Raw genomic sequence first — 19,937 nt, 5'->3', positions numbered from 1 at the left:
TATGTTTAATCCACTGTCTTAAATTCCTAAGTAAAAATGTGATATGATGCATGCTGAATGAATGTTAACATGCTGAGTATTTTAAAGAGTATCTGTCAAAATCACATGCCCAGAAATAAATGCACACTGAGTGAGTTATCTCATGCCGAGTAACTAAACCTCTACAACTATCCGTTGAACAAAACTGACTACTCAGAATACGAAACGTTTATATCATCAAACACTGAGTAAAAGTAATTATTAGCATTTAATGCCACCACACGCGTAATGACACCTGTACTGCGCATGCGCCGAATACGTCTTAAAAGTGTCATAAATGTCAGATTTTCTGCCGATTGGACAACCCAAGGGCAAAACCGACTTAAATTCAAACGCAAACCTAAGTTAAAAATCTATAAATAGTAGATATTTTCCCACTACCACTCTCCACGCATACTGAACTTTAGAAAGCTTCAGATTTTCCTTAAGCACTTAAGAGCCTCAGAACTTCAAAAATGTCCTTCAACAGAAGTACCTTCTCTCCAAACCTAAAATCCACTGATCAGGCTGGTCCTTCAACTAGCATGGTAAGAAGGATGATCAAAGTACACTCTTGGGCCAAGAGTCAAGAAGTACTAAGGAGCCGATACTTTTCTTCTGGCTTCGTCTCTTCTGAGAAACCATTCTGTGAATGGATGGAAAAGAACAAATGGAAAGGTCTCTTCTCTCTTTCCGGACAAACCTATCCCACGATAGTGAGAGAATTCTACTCTAACCTGCACGTTGATGCAGATGACTCCGACTACTTAGAGACCACAGTTAAAGGTCAAAAGATAGTGATCACTCCTGATTATCTAGCAACACTACTGGAAATACCAAACACAGGAATACAGTTCAGGACAACAAAGGAGCCCATACCAAAAGCCATCGCAGAAAAGATGAAGGGGTTCTGTAAACCCAGAGACTACAAAGGAGAAGTACCCAGCACCTGCATGGGCAAAAATCAGAAGATGGTCCATTTCATGCTAACCAACTTCATCTTTCCTAAACTCAGCTCACCTTCATCCGCCTCCAACTTTGAACAATGTTTCATCTGGCATATGCTGACAGGCACTCCATTCAATCTTCCTGTCTTTTTGGTCGAAGCTTTTCAATGAAGTGGAAGGAAGCTTCGCTTGGGTTATCTCATCACAAAGATAATTCAGGACAAGAATATAGAGACTATAGGTGAAATAAGTTCCTCAGGAAATGTTATCACTACAGGAGTGCTGAATGGCCTATCACATAGTCAACCCTTGAAAGGATATGACGGAAATGGAAGCACTGAGAAGGAGGATATTATGGCTGACACTGAGCAACCCATTGGAGAAATGGAAAATCTAACAGATCTGGATGATGCTATAGCTCATGTTATGGCTGAAACTGCTCAAACTGAGTATACTTCTACTGTGCCATCTGAGATTGCTCAAGATGAGAAGAAGAAGAAAAAGGGAGCCTGCTCGAAGGATATTCGTACTGTCCCCAGAAAGGTACGGCTAATGGAAAGGAACAAAAAGAAAGCTGATCAGGACATAGCTGAGTCAGCTCAGAAGAAAATGAGAACAGAAGAAGAAACTGTCCCTGAGCCCAATATTACTCTAAAGGGTTCTCCACAAAAACAAGCCTCTGTTCCTCAAAGTGAGAAACAAGCCAAAACCCCTGCTAGTCCAAAAGAAGCTCAACTCCCACCTCAAAGCAACTCAGCACCTGAAGTCAACACACCCCGTAGTCCTGCTGCTACTCAAGGCACTCAGTGCGAGCCCACTCCTGCCAAATTTTCACACTTAGGTGCTACTGAATCAGGACGGCGTGTCATTGCCTCAGCTAACAATCTGCTTCAAGAACAAGCTCAGCCTCCACCAAACCATGACCAGTCCTCTCATCCACCTGTAACTCACCAAATTCTGCGTGAAATCCATGACTTGATCAACCACTTCTCTTCGGTTCAGACGCAGCAACCAACACAAGCTCAGATGACCAAGATGACCGCACTCATGTTGACTATGGTCAATCACATGAATTCATTGGAGGGTCAAATTCGTCTGCTGCAAGAACAAGCCAAGTCTCCTGCCCCTACCGTCAATTTGCCTACTGCTGATGCTGGCAAAACGGGGGAGAAAAGTGGCAACTAAGGAGAAGGAACTCTAAGTTAGAAACTAGAGAGTTAGAAGTTAGGAAGGAGAATTTTTTTTATGCCTTGTCCTTATCCTTTGTTTTGTTTTTTAAAAAAAAAAATTCAATATGCCTAACTTCTGTTACTTTTGGAATACTTGCATTACTATTAGTTATCCATCCTTCAAATGCTAAGTATTAACTAAATGCATGCTGCATTTTAAAAAGACTTGTCAAATATAAACCATTGAACAAATAAATTACTCAGCGCTCTGTCACTATACATTACTTCCGCTGAATACTGAGTAAAATAGAATATGTCCCATAAGCTGACCTATACCTGAAAACTGATCTTAGACTTATTCAATTAAACCTTAGAATGTTTAGAATAAAACTAAGTCAGTAGCTCAGCCCTTACGGGGGAGTTCACTTAATTAAAAAGGTCAACTATCATGGGGGAGCTCAAAGCTGAGTTCCTTGCTGATTAGTTTTGCCAACATCAAAATGGGGGAGTTTGTTGAAACACCTTTCCACAGGATTTTGATTTCACAAAATTAATTAAGTGAAATCAAATATTCTATAACACATTAAGTTTAAATGCTTTGATTTATTGTTACTAATGTGTTTGTTCAATGTTGAGTTTATAATTGTTATAAGACATAAAGATCATAAGGCTCAAGCCCTATAAGGAAGTCAAGGCCCAAGTCAAACAAGCCCAAGATTGCTCGGCCTGCGTATCTCCAAAACGCTGCCGTTGAAGTAATGAAACGCATGCTGAGCAAAGAAGGATCGAGAAGATCCACGTAGATAACTTCAGTATGAAGCTGCTGAGCTGTCTCGACAAAACGTACAAGACAGCCGCTGACCACAAGACAGCTTCCAGACAAAGTATTTTCTCTTCGAGTAAAGATCAGAAGACACAGCAAGCTGTTTGGTTGACGTTACCCAAAATGGAGGAACATACTGTCACACTGACCGAAGAACAGAAGATGCTGGAATCTGATTGGCTAAGAGAACTGCTGACAGACTGAGTGAAAACGACCTGTAGCCGTTTCCCTCCAACGGTTATTTCGAAATTCGAAATAACCAGAAGCTCCCACAGCTCTCTATAAATAGAGCATTCAGAATCCACATTCCATAGAGAACTTTGAGCAAAAGCCATTACGCTGATCAAACGTGTACAAAAGTTCTCCATCAAAAGCAAAGCAAATTCTTACACTACAAGCTTATTCATTTGTGTAAAAGTCTAGAGTGATTGATTCTCAATCATCTAAGGTGTTCTAGCAATTATTGTTTAGGACAAATCTTAATCATTTCTAGGAATAGAAAGGAGAGGCTGAGTACTCGGTTTTAAGTACTCAGCGGAGAGATTAGGATTGAGTAGAAGTATAGAGGAATGTACTCTTGTCATACTCAATTGCTGATATTGTAAAAGGTTTGGATTGAGTAGAAGTATAGAGGAAGGTACTCTTGTCATACTCAATTGCTGATATTGTAAAAGGTTTGAGGCTCTACCTTTAAAGAGCTCAGTAGAGGATTTGAAATCTCGGAAGTGTTCCGGGGACAGGACGTAGGCTTAGAAGAAGCCGAACCTGGATAAATCTGCTGAGTGAAGTATTTCTAAACCTTAACTCCTTATTTATATTGCTTGCTTAAAACAAACTAAAACTGACCAAGTAAAAGAGGTCAAGCTGAGTTGTGCGCTGCCAACGAATTAAGTCGGGAATAGACTCTAAGTGCTATTTCCTGATCTAAGCAACGAAACTGACCTAGTCACTAGTTGACTAAGCCAGTGTCTTATCGATTGATCAGCGCCGCTGTCATATAATCTTTTCTAAAAGAAAAGAAATCTGCCCTAATCGTTTTAAAAGGTAAAATAGTTCCTAACCCCCCCCCCCCCCTTGGAACTATACTTGCAACCTTACAAGGGACCAACACCGGTGGTTCAGAACCGGACGATGTCGGGGTGCCTAGTAGCCTTTCTCCGGAAAGGAGCTAGCCTTCTCGGCTCGTACCCAAATTTCTCGAACCCTCACCGGTCTCCCGCAAGGGATCGGTGTTCATTTCCCATTCATGAGTGACGACTCTTCCATACTCTGAGCTCCGGCCCTGCCAAGCAGCTTGATTCCGCGATTGGTTGCTTTCGGCACCAATCACAGCATCTGTCGTCAACGGTGTCCACCCTCGGGTCTTCCGGGCGAGGCCGCGGCACCTACAGCTCTCCTATCATCCTTGCCTTAGATAATGATTGGTGACTAGAATGATATTCTGAAGCAATATAAGAAACGTGGAGGTCTCTGTTAGGCTCATTCTCTTATTCACGGGTTCTTGGGCGTGGTTGATTACTGTGGGTTGACAGAAGTAAAAATGATGGGCTAAAAATATACTTGGGAAAGAGGTTGTGACACTAACCAATTGATTCTGGAATTTCAGAAATCCTCGAATTTCTGAAATTTTGGAATTTCTCAGATTTCAGAAATTCTGGAATTTCGAAAATTCTGAAATTCTAGAAATTCTGAAATTTCAGAAATTTTAAATTCATTCCAGAAATCTGGAATTCCAGAAATTTTTGAAATTCAAAAAAAAAATCTAGAATTCTAGAAATCTGGAATTCCATAAAAAAAAGCGGATTAAAAAGTCACTAAAAAGGTAAAAAAAAAACGACTTAAAAAATATTGAAAATGTCGTTCTATTTTAAACGTGTCAAGTCATTTGTTTTGGAGAAAAAAACTCACATATACCGATCTACGAAAACGTGAAAGTACATAATTTTTTTAAATTAACTCAGAAATTGATGTTGTTTGCGTTTTATTTGGCACAAATATTTATAAGTTTATTAATTTAGTCTAATGTTTAATAGCTATAAATTTATATTTGAAATTATTTGAATTAATAACCAATCCAACTCAACCCAATTCAATTTACTCAAATTCAATATTTAATGAGTTAGGTTGATTGTAACAACCAACCTATAAATTATTTCTTTTAATGGATTGTAACCCAAATATGGGAAATTAATTCGTTGTACACCCCTACAGTTCCCTCAAATGAACAGATTGGATATATTCTCACTAAGGTTTTACATGTGAAGCTGCATCTTAGTCATATCAGTAAATTGGGGGCTTATCAAGGAATGATACAACCATTTATTAAATTATTATCTTATTTATTGGTATTCTTATTTTTGTAATTGGGGACATGTTGTTATTTATGTAAACAATTATTATTTTTTTGTTTTTTTTGAGAAGAAAGATAATTCTTTCATTTATAAGAAAAATAGTACATTTCAACATAAGTAATTAAAAAATTATAATCTAGAAATAAATAAGAGAGGTTTGAATCTGCATGTTGAATATCATAAATCGTGATAAAGTAATAGTAGACAATGCTTGAAAATGTTTTTAGCACAATAATGAAAAACACACTCACGAAGAATATAATGAATACACACATTTCTCTGCTCTTTTCTCTTTAAGCTTATTACTCAGGTCTAATTTTGTGAATTATCATCGTTAAAACTTTTATTCATTTTTAGTGGAAATTTTTATTGGAAAAACAAGTATTTTGAAGTTTCTCAATTATCACTGTTTCGGCCATTAAACCTTAGATCAATTATTTTGTTATATTAAGCTCATAAAGCATTTATTTTAACACTCTCGATTCCCCGTGTTAATAAAATTGTAACCTTGAAATGCTAAGTTCCTAAAGTAATATTCCTAAAATAATTGAAAAACAAATTTTAAATTATGGTTCAATACATTTCTAACTAGTCTATATATTTATCTAAAAAATCAATTGTGGCTTTATACTTTTGGAAAAATAGTAGTTATCCTTAAATGCCATACTTTTGTAATTGAAAGATATAGCAATGTGTTTTTTTAGGATTTAGGATTTTTTTTAAAGAAAAAGCTGATATACTTGTAGGTTTCAAGCCTCGTCTGGAAGATCTGAGGGGATGAAATCGTTGATCGGCCAACTGTTATTGAAACAAATTCAATACAGGAATCATACAACTCGGCAGGAATTGGAGTTTGGAGATTAGTAGAGTCGTCACCCAAATAATGGGAAAAAGTAATCGAATTCCTTGCGGGAGACCGGTTATGTTTGTAAAATTGGATACCTTATGTGAAGGCTAGCATTTTCACAAAAGTGCATAGGCACCCCATTACCGACCGGTGAACTACCGGCCTCATACTCAACACTACTAGGCACTAAATAGTCTAATCACGTATTCTTTTAAGTTTTAAATTAACTTGAAATGCCTTTTTTGTTCCGCTTTTGAAACCCGACTTAATCTGAAGATACATATTATATGCAGGTCAAAGAAGCAATATAACCCAAATTACAACGATTACATATAAATACATACAAATATATACAAGGATATATAAATATATAACAACAAATAAGGAACAATCTCATTTGATGTGTTAAGGACCGCACAGAGCCTAAACAAAGTCCGGATACCCAAAAATGCCTTAAAATATGCCAAAATAGAATTCCAGCAGCTTACGACGGAATAAATCCGTCATAGATTGTCGCTTACCAAACAGAACATCAATCAAGCCATTACCGCGGAAAATTCGTGACAGAACCTCTAAACTACCTTCCATATGCATTACTGACGGAACAACTCTATCGAGAACCACAATTAAAAATAGGAACCTAAACGGAAATTTTCGTAACAAAACCTCAAAGGCGCTTTCCAACAGCATTACCGACGGAAAAGATTCGTTAGAAAGCCATTTATTAATTCAAATGCATTTCCAACAAACCCCTTTAAGTATTAAATACCCCAAATCTAGTCTAAATATACACATTCAACCCCGAATTATCCGTATCGGATCATAGTTCATGTAACACAATCCGGGAATGGTATTTATTTTATAAACATTGTTTCCCGAGCTAGATAAACGCCTCATTGCTTATTGTAGGAAACTTAAATGTTTAGAAAAGTAAATAATCAAAGGAAACTAATTAAAATGATTGGAATCTAACTAAAATAATAAAAAAAGTACATTATGAAATACAACTGAAATGTGTAGAAATTACTAGAAAAACTTAGACACAAGCTATTTTCCTCATAATTTACTTTTAAGATACTCAAATCCGATCCGAATCGAACCGAAAACGACTGGATTTTAAGTGTTGTGTTTTTTCTACTCTATTTAATTTTAGTATGCTTTTTTCTTAATTTCTTCGACCAAAAAATTCTGATTCAGGCATCGGGATTCGTGCCTATATTATAAGGTACGAACCCCGAGGAAAAATGACATCGGAACTCGCACCCACAGCGCCAGTGCAAGTGCAAGTCTATAGGACTTGCACCCGCAGTGTGGGCGCAAGCCACACGGGCCCGTGCCGGGCTAAAATGGGCCCGTTCGCATGGGTTGCGACGGGCCTGTGTGTATGGGCTTGTTCACATGGGCTCGTGCCGTTGAGCCTGACCTGTCGGGCGGCGCTCGGCCATTGGGCGTCGCTCGGATGTCGGGCGTTGTTCGACCGTCAGGTCTAGGTGTTGTTCGGGGTTCGTTTAAGAATTACGTTTTAATTTTTCGCGCATTATTTAGTCGTTTTCAGTCGTTATGGTTCTTGATCGTTTTACGAAAGTTTTGATCACAGCTCCTCCGACTCTAGTGCCTACAATACTAATGCAAATCAAAGTACAAAACTGGATAAATAAAATCTGGTGGTTTATCCGACCATTCTATAAGTCCTATTAAAGAATAAATAGTTGTAACTAGTTCGTGAGCCACACTATTCGCAGAACGACCAATAAACTTAACACTAACGTCATTAAAAGAAAAAAGTAAAGTTTTACAATCCTATAAAATAAGCCTATATGTTGACCGACTCAATCACTGTTGTTGCATCAGTCTCAACCAAATAATTAGCATAGTCATAATTTTTTAGCCAACTAAGAGTCCCTCTAATCCACACAACCTCTCTATCTTTAGCCAAATAATTAGCCAACAATAACTTTGGAAGGGTTGCAAAAAGCACCATTACTATCACGCAACACATCCCCCAAACCAAGTAAACCTGATCTCAGAATAATTGATGAGTCAATGTTAAACTTTAGGAACATCACAGGAGGCTCAGCCAAATGAAAAATAGAATCAAACCTGTAATCAGCCACTTGTTGACATAAATTGTGAGATTTGAGCTGAATATCTTGACACTCCTTCATATCCAAACAAATAAGATCAGAACATAACATTTGGTGAATCCTTAAGCTCTTTCCAAAACAACCATTTCTTACCGACCAGATATCCCACACAACCATGGACCAGACACAAGATTGATAAAAAAAATTAAGGAAGAAAAAACATGACACATCAAATCAAAAAAATTAATTGCATTCCTATCCAGCACCCCTTCTAAACTCATAGCCTGCCAAACACTAAGACTTTGTTTGGTACATTGTAATGCTCATTGTAATGGAATGCTCATTATTATGTTTGGATTAGTCATATTATTTTGTTGTAATGGAATCATAATTACACCATTCAATTTTTCTTTATAAATTTACGTAATAGGATTACATAAAAAAATAGACATGAATTCCCATCAGAACTAGTCTTAATATATATTTTTATTATTGATATTTATTATATATAATTCTTATTAAACGGTAAAATATAAAATGAGAAAAACATGGAAAATGCGAAACAAGAGGAAAATGTGAAAACGGAAAAATACGAAAAACAGAAAAAATGAGAAAAATGAGAAAAACATGAAAAACGAAAATAAAAAAAATAAAAAAACGCAAAAAATGGGAAAACGTGAAAATACGGAAACGGAAAAATGAAAAAAAAAACGGGGAAAACGAAAAAAAACTAACAAGTTCTTAATCATCATATATGGATGATGTTCCCATGCATATGAAAATTTGAGAATAATTGAAGTTTTTAACTACATTTGACGAAACAAACATAAGTATTGTAATAGTAATCACATTTCACCAATTTTTTTTTAAAAATTGCCAACCAAACATTGTAATGGAATTACTGTTACATTCCATTACATTATAACTTTGATTATATTATAACATTGATTACATTACATTGCATTACAACATACCAAACGGGACCTAAGGGTCCATTTGGTACATTGTAATGCAATGTAATGTAATCAATATTGTAATATAATCAAATGTGTAATGTAGTAGAATGGAATAATGGTTCCATTACAATCTTTGGTGGCAAATGTTTATTTAGTTAAATGTAATTATAAAATTTTATTTACACAATTAAAATCATCGAAAAACGAGAAAACGAGAAAAACACAAAAAATAGAAAACAATAATGTGAAAAAAACCTGAGACTGAAAAATAGTAAAACTATAAAAATGTAAAAAACAATAAAAACAGAAAAAATAGTGAAAAACGAAAGAATGTTAAAAAGGAACGAAAGAAAAAAAAACAAGGAAAATAAACATATACATCGATTTCAAAATCGTATACATAAAAATTGGAATTTGTTACGCTATATATGATGCGGAGCATCTCCTTGGAGGATCGAGTCCGGGCGAGGGAAGTCGAAGGAAGAACCAAGCACGAGCAACAAGCGAGTAAAGAGGCCAAAACAGTGCCACACGGCAGGTCAGCAGCTCAGGCACGCTCCGCGTGAAGAAAGGTTTAATCCGGAGAAAAGTTTCAGCAGCCATTCCACGCTCCTCTTGGATTAGGCACGCTCCGCTTGGATTGGGCACGCTCCGCTTGAGTGAAAACACGCTCCACGTGAAAGGAAGGTCTGATCCGGAGAAAAGTTCCAGCAGCCAATCCACGCTCCGCTTGGAATTAGGCACGCTCCGCTTGGACTCATTTTAAAGAACTTGTTCCTTACTACAGCTTCCTCCTTAATTACAACTCTGTCACTCCCTATTTACAACCCATGCCACTCATTAATTACCATCCATGCCACCCTTTTATATTTAACCCATTTTATCCCTTATCTTTACATTTTAATTAGTTAAGTGATTTACCCTTTTATGCAATTTGTTTTAGGGTTTGAGATGGTATAAATACATCTCTTTCTTTGTAATTGAATTAACTTTTTATCAATACAATTTATCATCTTCTTCAAGAAGTTTTTGTTAAGGTTTTCACATTCAACAATGGAAATTTCACTATTCCTATGAATTTAGTCCATAAAACCGGGATTAACTCCTTCAAGTTTAGCTTGAGAAGAAACATCTTTGTTAATTTACGATTAAAACTAACTCGTCCCGAATTAATGTGTATCATTATACCTAGTAGATTAGTTATTATTTTTCTAACCTCACAATAAAAAGCAATACTAATTAATTGAATTGCTAATTAATGAAAGTAATTAATTATCTAAATTTTTGTTTTGGATACCGTGAAACAATTAATGTGTAATTTTTTCCTTTTTGGTGTTTTCCCCATTATTTGATTTTTTTTCTCGTTATTAGCTCTTTTCCGTTTTTCTTATTTTCGTATTTCTTTCTCATTTTATGCATTTTTACGTGTTTATTTCTCGTTTTTTTCTCATTTTCCTTTTTGCATGTTTCTCTTTCATGTTTTTTCGCATTTTTACCATTTTTCGATTTTTATGTTTTCTCACTTTTTGTTTTTTATGTTTTTTCGTTTTTCTCCATTAATAATAAAAATCAAGGGTTAGTCGTAATGGAGGTTTATGTCTATTTTGTTCGTAATGACATTGAACACTACATAAATTTACAAAAAAAAAAGATCGCGTGATGTATTTGTGATTCGATTAAAACAAAAATGATATGACTAATCAAATATGGTAGTGATCCTCCATTGTAATTGATATTCCATTGTAACATCCGTTTATTAGAATGTATATATACCCACAAACAATATACAAAAGACTTTCAACTTTCGCACCATGATTAATATCCCTACAACTAGTCGAATCAAGTTATGATTAACCTATCTCTATTATTAAATATAAAATCTCAAATTGGTTTTCTCATATATAATTGGAAAATGTTACTCTTAAATCTGCTAGAGAAAAAAGAAAGAAAGAAGTCAACTGTCAACATCTTAAAGAATCAAATTTGATTCTGTTTTTGGCTTTTTCAGAAGAAAAAGAAAAATGGCCAAAACGCAGACTTTTTGTGTGTGCTGGAACTGGAAAGGGAAATATATTTTTTTTTTTGTGAAAGAAATTAAAATTGGTGTAAAAAAAAAAAAAAATCCATACTGTAAATTTTCTTTTATTCAAATGGAGGCTGTAGTTTTTGTTTGCAATTAAGGTGCCCACACAGGTCACTATCCTCTGGAGGGGAATAGTAACTTTGTAATCTTCTTGGCCCAGAGTTCCAAGGAGCTTACTACCGGGAAGGAATAAAAAAGGGTTGATGGATGAAGCGATGAAAGATAAGTGGGACTTTGAAGCAAGGCCGGCATGGGCTAAAATTGGTGTAAGATAAAAAAATCCATACTGTGAATTAATGATTATTAATTTCTTTATTAGTTATTAATTCTATTGGCTATGGCATACCACATCAGAATGTAATGTAGTATGTCAGATACACAGTATAATTTCTCTTAGAAGATGACTGAGTTTTTTTTTAATTTACTAAAAACAAGGACTTCAAAACTAAAATGAGTGTTAACGACCTCAAAATTAAAAAACTGCAAAGACTGATATTCTAAGAAAATTTAATCCTTCAACTTTTTAATTTTGAAGTCATTTAGGTGTTGTTTGGGAAGAGATAGAAATTGAAAGTTTTTAAAGAGAATACTTTGAAAATGATGATTTTGAAAAATACAAAATTTAATTCTATAATAAATATGGTGCTAAACAACTTCAAAACAAAAGCCTCAATCTTTAGATAATTTCTTTTTTTACAAATACCAGTTTAATAAAACATGAAGGTACGAGGTATTTTAGACATTACCCTTAAAATTATGTTATGCTCATTTCAATTTATTTAATCATCCAATATATATATATATATTCTTCAATATTCAAAGAAAATTAACAGCCTAAATATTCTATATTTAGTTTCTTTTTTATTCAAGTAGTTCTCCAACTTAATTGTCTCTTTAACCTGCAACAATTATCTATTTGATTCTTAAATATATACCTTCAAAGTTAATTAGATCCTTCAAAGTTAATTAGATGAACAATTTTCTAAAATCATTAATTAGGTACTCAACATATACTGCTAATAGATTCCAGGCGGAGACAGTGGGAGCCTGGATGCTCCTGTCACTATGGATGAATTTAGGGGACGTTAGAACTACCCGTATTATGGATGGTTTTGGCTCTCTTATTTTCGACAAATTAAGGTTTAAGATGGTTAATTAACTTATTAAGTTTGTATTTAATTACAAAATCCAGCTTGATTAAATATATGATAGGCGATAGTTTTTTCTAAGTTTGTTCAAAACGACTCAATTTTACTTTCTGTAGTCTAAATCTAGCTTAGTTTTGAAATTTTTTATAGTGGTGTGTAAAAATTGGTTCTGGACCGCTCAAATAATAACATGTATATATATATACGCAAAAAAAGATTGATCGAGTTCGATTTAGCAAAATAATTTTTTTAAACCAATCATGTATTCATCACTGGAAAGATCCATCTCCCAATTGAAATAAAATTTTGATTTGATACCTTTTATGATATTTTTAGTTTGTTATCAGTTGGGTTATCATATATTTTCAGTTTTGATTAGTTTTTATGATGTTTTTTTTGTTTAAGTTATTATATGTTTTCAGTTCAGTAATCCCTTTTGGGATCAAGAAAACTCAAACCAAGTATAACAAGTATATTATTTAAAACACGTCTAGCTGTCTTCCGAAGAATTTAATGATACACCATTTAATGGATCTACCCTAGCCATCATATGAATATAATATAACGTACATATACTAATCTATTGTAATTACTTTTGATTGCTTAGTACTTTATCTTATACTCTGCTGAATTAAATATCAGAGTGAGGTAGCTTGTAAACAGTCTTGCGCTAATCATCATTCTGTCTTATCTCAGCCACCAAAGATTACCTCAAACAACAATCATATCTCAAAGATTCTCTCGTATCAATTAGTAATATCTTTTTATTATGAATGTATACGGGTGTCACATCACACTTACAGTGACTTAAAGAAAGTGTTTGTATAAAATTTTATAGGGATAATGTGTAAAAATCCCTGATATTGACAGTTATGATCAATTTTATCTCTAATGTCTAAAATGATGCAATTTTACTCATAACTTTGACAGCCAAGAGCAATTTTAGCTTTAACGTTAGCAAGTTGGGCCAATTTCATCCATCATTATAAAACACTGGTATTTTGTTCATTATTTTACACCAGTTGCATATCAGTTAGTTCTAAAAAAACATTTTTTTTTTGTAATTTAATAATAGAATTGGAGATTAATATTTTTAAATTTGATGAAATATTTGAATTTGTTTTTGTCTAACTCATACAAAACACAATATAATTTTTAAATTTTTTTCTAGTCTATTCATATGTTAGCGATTTGTTATTAATGGGGATAAATCACAAATATATGAAGTGTAGATGACAAGATTATGATAAAAAAAAATAATTTGATGAATTATTTATGAGATTGACTTAACTTACCAATATTAAGAATAAATTTATTTTTTGATTGCTAATATTAAAATAATATTGTGCTATTTTAAACATTACGAATAAAATTGTTTTTTTTACTGTCAACGTTAATAAAAGTGCTCTTTCCACCTATCTCTTGCAATAATTTAGGGCCCGTTTGTTTTACCTACTGTTTGCTGTTGTTGTTTGTTGTTTGCTGTTACGGTTTGCTATTTGTTGTTGCTGTTACGGTTTGCTGTTTGTTGTTTGAAAATACTGCTTTTCCAAAGAAGCAGAGATTCTCTACTTTTGTAAAATGCTGCTTTTCGGGTGTAAAAGGCAAACAGGAGATCACTAACCAAACACTTAAAACTCTTCCATTTGAAGTGAAAAGGCAAAAAGGAGCATGAAAAGGAGCAACCAAACACCCCTTAACCAAAATTTCTCCTACCCATCTATGGTATCACTTATTCCATTTTTGACGTTAAAAAAATCAAGAGACTTTAATTCTTATATATTGTTTGTTAAATTTTACGAAATTTACATGATAAATTTTATCTAAACATTTTTAGAAAAATGTAGATTTATGTCTAGCATTTTTAGAATCCGTTTGATATACCGTAATACAATATAATATAATCAAAAGTCGTAATGTGATCAAAGTTGTAATGGAATGGAATAGTGATTCTATTATCATGTTTGGTTGATAATTAAAAAATAATAATGGAACGCAATTACCACTACAATACTTACGTTTTTCTAATTAGATATAATAATAAAATTTTATTTATATAATTAAAATCAACGAAAAACATGAAAACGTAAAAAAGATGAAAAGCGCAAAAAAAATCGAATCGAAATCGAATGCAAAATTAAATTAATTGAAATCAATAAATTAGGGTATGGTTTTTCACTTTTTCATATTTTTTTTTTTACATTTTTCTGGGTTTTTTAATTTCCATTTTCAATATTTTTCACCGTTTTTCTATTTTCTTCTTTTTCCGCTTTTCTGTTCTTTTTTCATTTTTTCGTTTTCTTTTTTCTCATTTTCAATTTTCCATGTTTTTCTACTTTTTGCGTTTTTGACAAAAACGAGAGGTTAGATTGAGATGTCGAATTTGACAAATGAGAGGTTAGATGAAACTTTGAAATGAAGAATTAGGATTACATGGTTTGAGGGTCTGTTTGTTTTACCTACTGTTTGCTGTTGCTGTTTGCTGTTACGGTTTGCTGTTGCTGTTACGATTTGTTGTTTGCTGTTTGAAAAAACTGCTTTTCCAAAAAGCAGAGATTCTCTGCTTTTGTAAAAGGCTGCTTTTCAGGTGTAAAAGGCTAACAGGAGATCACTAACCAAACACCCAATACTGCTTTTCAGATGTAAAAGGCAAACAGGAAATCACTAACCAAACACCTAAAACTCTCCATTTTGAAGTGAAAAGGCAAAAATGAGCATGAAAAGTAGCAAACAAACACCCCCTGAATGTAATGAGAATTCAAGTCATTTTTCTATGTAATGGAAATTACAAGATTTATTGAACAAAATTTAACTCATGGTTTTCTTATTCCATTACAACAAAATTGTAACATACAACCAAACATGGTAATGAACCTTCAATGTAATGATTATTCCATTACAAAGGTCATTACATTTTACCAAACGGGGCCTTAATATTTCTAATTAATATTAATTTTGCTTTTATCCAACCAAAATTTTGAACAAATAAATTTACTGATATTTGACTTGTTATTTAACCGTTATATTATACTTTTTAAACATCAATTATAATTAAAATATTTATCGTGTCATCAATAAAGTTACAAATATTTAGACATGAACATGGGTTAAATTGAGCCGGACTTGGACATGAACTAATCGGGCTTGACATATAAATCAATTGTCCAAACTGAGCCCAGTCCATACTATTTTCAGATTGGATTCAAATTCCTATTGAGCTAGGCTAAGAGAACTAATTTCCAAAAACTCAATAGGTAGGAAAGATAAAAAATAAAAATACATCAAATTAAAATTAGTTAACTAATTCAACTATATATATATATATATGTGGCAAGCCGGATAAGCCGGATCAATTTGAGCTTGAAATAAATTTCAACCCAATCCATTTTATAACTTGATGGATTTAAATTGAGTTGGAATATTGATATTCAAACCCAATTCATCAATAGCCGCTTGAATGGATGAGACGCCACGATAACACGATTCGCGTAACACGGAAATTAAATGAATTAGGGTTGAGATAAATGGGTTTGGATCATAAATGGATCAACACGCCTAACCCGTAAAATAAACGGATCGGGTCGCGGGTTGACTCGCGAATTCGTTGTAACCCGTATAATTTAGACGAGTCTATGGGTCGTGTCAACCCAACCCATGAACCCATATAATCCATCTAACCCATATATCATGTAAAAATAAAAAAGTTTTATGGATATTAAAGTAATTTTAATTTTTAACTCTAATATATATATATATATATATATATATATATATATATATATATATATATATATATATAATTAGATTACATAACACGTTAGGTTTCCAACTTTCTTTCTCTAACAATTTGTGCTGCCTGTCTCTTTTCATTGACATCTGGTGAACGCTTCAGTCTCCAGCCATAAGTAAGTCTTTTGTTGATTTAATTTTCCACTTAAATTGTCCTTTGTCTCTTGTTCCTATCCATAAGATTCAACTTCAGTCGGTTACTCTGGTAGACTGTTAGTAATTCTTTTTTATAGGATAGTGATGTTTTCCTTTAATCTAGAATCCAGGTAGTTGCTTTTAATATGCTTTATTCCTTTGGTATATAAAAAAATAAATAATAGGCTATCAATCTAAACCAGGTTGATTATGGTCTCTAAATTTTTATTTCTTATTATAAAAGTTTTTAAAATTTTCTTTATATTAAAATTAGATTGATGATGGTGTAGTGTAGTAGGCTATAGCTACGCAACAAATTCATGAAGTTGCAGTTGGAATGCATTGAATCAAAAACTAATGAACAAGATACTTGTTGTTTAAGTTGAATTGAATGTTTTAGTTTTAGTTTATTTGTTATTTGGAATTGAAATTTTTTATTTTGTTTGTAAGTTTTGGATTTTAGACTTTTGATATTATCTTGTTGAATTTGTTTTGTTAGTTTGTATTGGATTTTATTTTTTCATATGTAATTATGCATGTTTTTATTTTCTTTTTCATTTTATTTAATTGAATATTTTTTTTAGTATGGAGTTGCAAAATTAAATAGGTTAGCCAGGTTGACACATTCAACCCGCTTCTTAAACGAATCGTGCTGAGTCGACCCATTTATTAAATGGGTTGGGTTAGGGTTGAGATAAATGGATCACATGAGTAAGTCGACACGACACGTTTACAACCCGCGAATCCATATTGACACCCCTATCTATAAGTAATATCTATAACTAATCGTTCTCCGAAGGGTTTCTTAACTTGTAACGTCAATGCTGACATTTTTCAAGATGAGGGTATAGCTCGTTTGGTTTTATAGTCCCAAATCATCTAGGTCATTGCATTTATACTTTTCATGCGGCTCTTGATGGATTTTTATGAGCGAGTGATGTAATTGGAGAAGTCTCGTCCTGGATCAAACTGTCTAATCGTATCATGCCCGATTGTATCAGTGGTTCAAGCGGTCTTTCAACATTTGATTCAATTATCTTAGATTTAAATAATTGTTATATTTTCTTTGTTACGTCTTGCTCGTATTGTTAGTTCTAAATCTGTTTGTCAAGTGTGGGTATGTCCTTTCACCTTGTAATCGATTTTTTTTTTTTGCTGTTTTAATTTAGATAACACTAATTTGGTTCTCCAAACTAAAATTTTAAAATCAATTAGAACTTTAAACTATCAAAATCATCAATTAGGTCTCTGAACTAGGAAAAAAATATGAATTGAGTCTTAATTCTAAGCAAACATCATCAATTGAGTCCTCATCGAAAATCATTCGGTTGAACAGTTTGAGAATCTCTTTCCTGAAGTCATTTTGAACCAACACAGAGATCATTAGAGTCTATATCAAATAGTCATCGTTTCTGATTTTAAGATAGAATGAAGACTCAATTGGTGATTTTTATTTAACTTAAGGATCTAAATAATAATTTAATGATAGTTTAAAGTTCTAATTCACTCTGAAGTTCTAATTGGAGAGTATTATGATTTTAATTGAATAAAGGTTTAAATTGGCTCTCAAAGTTGATATGAAATATTTGGGTATCAACTCAACATTTTAAGTTGGTCGGAAAGGTTAAAATTAACCCAGGATCAAATAGTCCTAAAAATATAATATATTTTTTATACTTAAACTTTATCATGTTTACATTTTGATACTAATATATTTTTGTACTTAAAAACTATTATATTCTGAATGCTTTGACGTGGACATATTACTTTATGCGTCAGTGCAGAATATCAATGCACTAATACTATTTTGAGAGGTTCAGTGGAATTTTTTCTGTCTCTGTTTTGGGGAATTTCTCTTAGAATTAATTGTTCATAATTCATACTCCTACTTTGAGATACTTTTTTGTGAGTTGGATTTTTACCTCTATTTATTTTTCTCACATGTTATCACTTAATATAATTATTTCATTAACAAAAAAAATAAAAAAAATAATATAGTATAATTAAAATTCTAAATTCAATTAAATCTTATCCAAAATTAGATATTATACACTGATATATAAAGTAATGCGTCGAAGGCAAAACGTTCTGCAGTTCAAGAATATAATAGTTTTTAAATAGGCTTAATACATCATTTGCCCTCTGAACTTGTCCAAAAAAAATTGATTGTCAATCTGTCCCAATACCCCCTTCAACTTGTATAAAATGTTCAGTTAGTCCCCTAAACTTACGTAAAATGTAATCAATTGATCACTCGGTCGGGAAAAAGTAAGTTAAATGCGGAAGATGTATTCCACGCATTTTAGAATGTTATTACATAATTAAAAAATAGATTAAAAATGAAGTTATTGCTTGCTCAACTATACAACTTGTCTTCTCTAATATTAGAACCGTATATTCCGATTTTGGTCGTTTTACTTTTTTTTAAGACTCATGTAATACATCTTCCACATTTAACCTACTTTTTTTGCAATCGAGTGATCAATTAATTATATTTTATGTAAATTTAGAATGCTAACTGAATATTTTATACAAAATGAAAGGACTATTGAGACACTTTAAAATTCAAGGGGCTATCAACCTTTTTGGACAAGTTAGGAGCAAATACTATATTAAGCCTTTAGCAAACAAAGTTCGTTTCTTTCCTAATAAAAATAATAATAATAAATGATTTAGAAATACTTTAATATAAACGCACAAACACAAAACAGTCACGAGTCAGTGGTATCACAAAGACCCAAAATACAAGCAAGAAGCCAAGAAAAAAAAAACATCTCGGATCAACAGCTCAGCTCGTACGGATCTACAAATGGGACCCACAAACATCGCTTCCACGTCATCTATTATGTCTCTATATGAACATTTAATCATTTAATTAATTAACGTTATTTTCGTGATTAAGGAGAAAAGATTTTTTCACATGGCTGAGAAACAACTGACTCAGATTTGTCAGTAAAAAATAATAAAATAATATTAAAATTCGTATTTTGTTTTTTTGGGTCAGAAAAGGAATCAGAAGAGACAGCTGCTTCACGTGGGTCCCAACGTTTTTAATTAATTTTAATTTTAATTTAAAAATAAAGTGGAGGCACGCCGGCATGCACGCGGACGCGGGGGTCTTCGTTCGTTGGTATGAGGTCACGTGACGCCACGTGAGTTATTTAATCGAGGATTTTAATCTGTTTTTATTCGGGGGCTACACCTTCTACTACATGTGCTCCTCCTACCTTCCCATTCTTCAAATATGCCAAACTTTATAATTCCGTTTCCATTAAAGAAATTTGAAAATTAATCAATTATACTTTTACGTATTCAATTTGTTTTTTTTGGTAAATTACATCAATAGTACTTAAATTTTATCCTAATTTATTTTATCCAAAAATATAGTTAAAATAATGATAACCTGGCAATTTAGTATATTTTACCGGTCAATGCGAGTTTTGATGACTAAAGAGATCAGACAAACTATATAATACTATCCTTATATATATATATATATATATATATATATATATATATATAGTAAAAATCTTTATATAGGAATACACTTGGAACCAGACTATTTGTATAACAATTGAGAGGTTATT

Source organism: Euphorbia lathyris, chromosome 10, assembly GCF_963576675.1.
Source record: "Euphorbia lathyris chromosome 10, ddEupLath1.1, whole genome shotgun sequence".
In the NCBI taxonomy this organism is placed as follows: domain Eukaryota; kingdom Viridiplantae; phylum Streptophyta; class Magnoliopsida; order Malpighiales; family Euphorbiaceae; genus Euphorbia; species Euphorbia lathyris.
The sequence above is the reverse complement of the archived record's forward strand: the minus strand, read 5'-3'. Positions refer to the sequence as shown.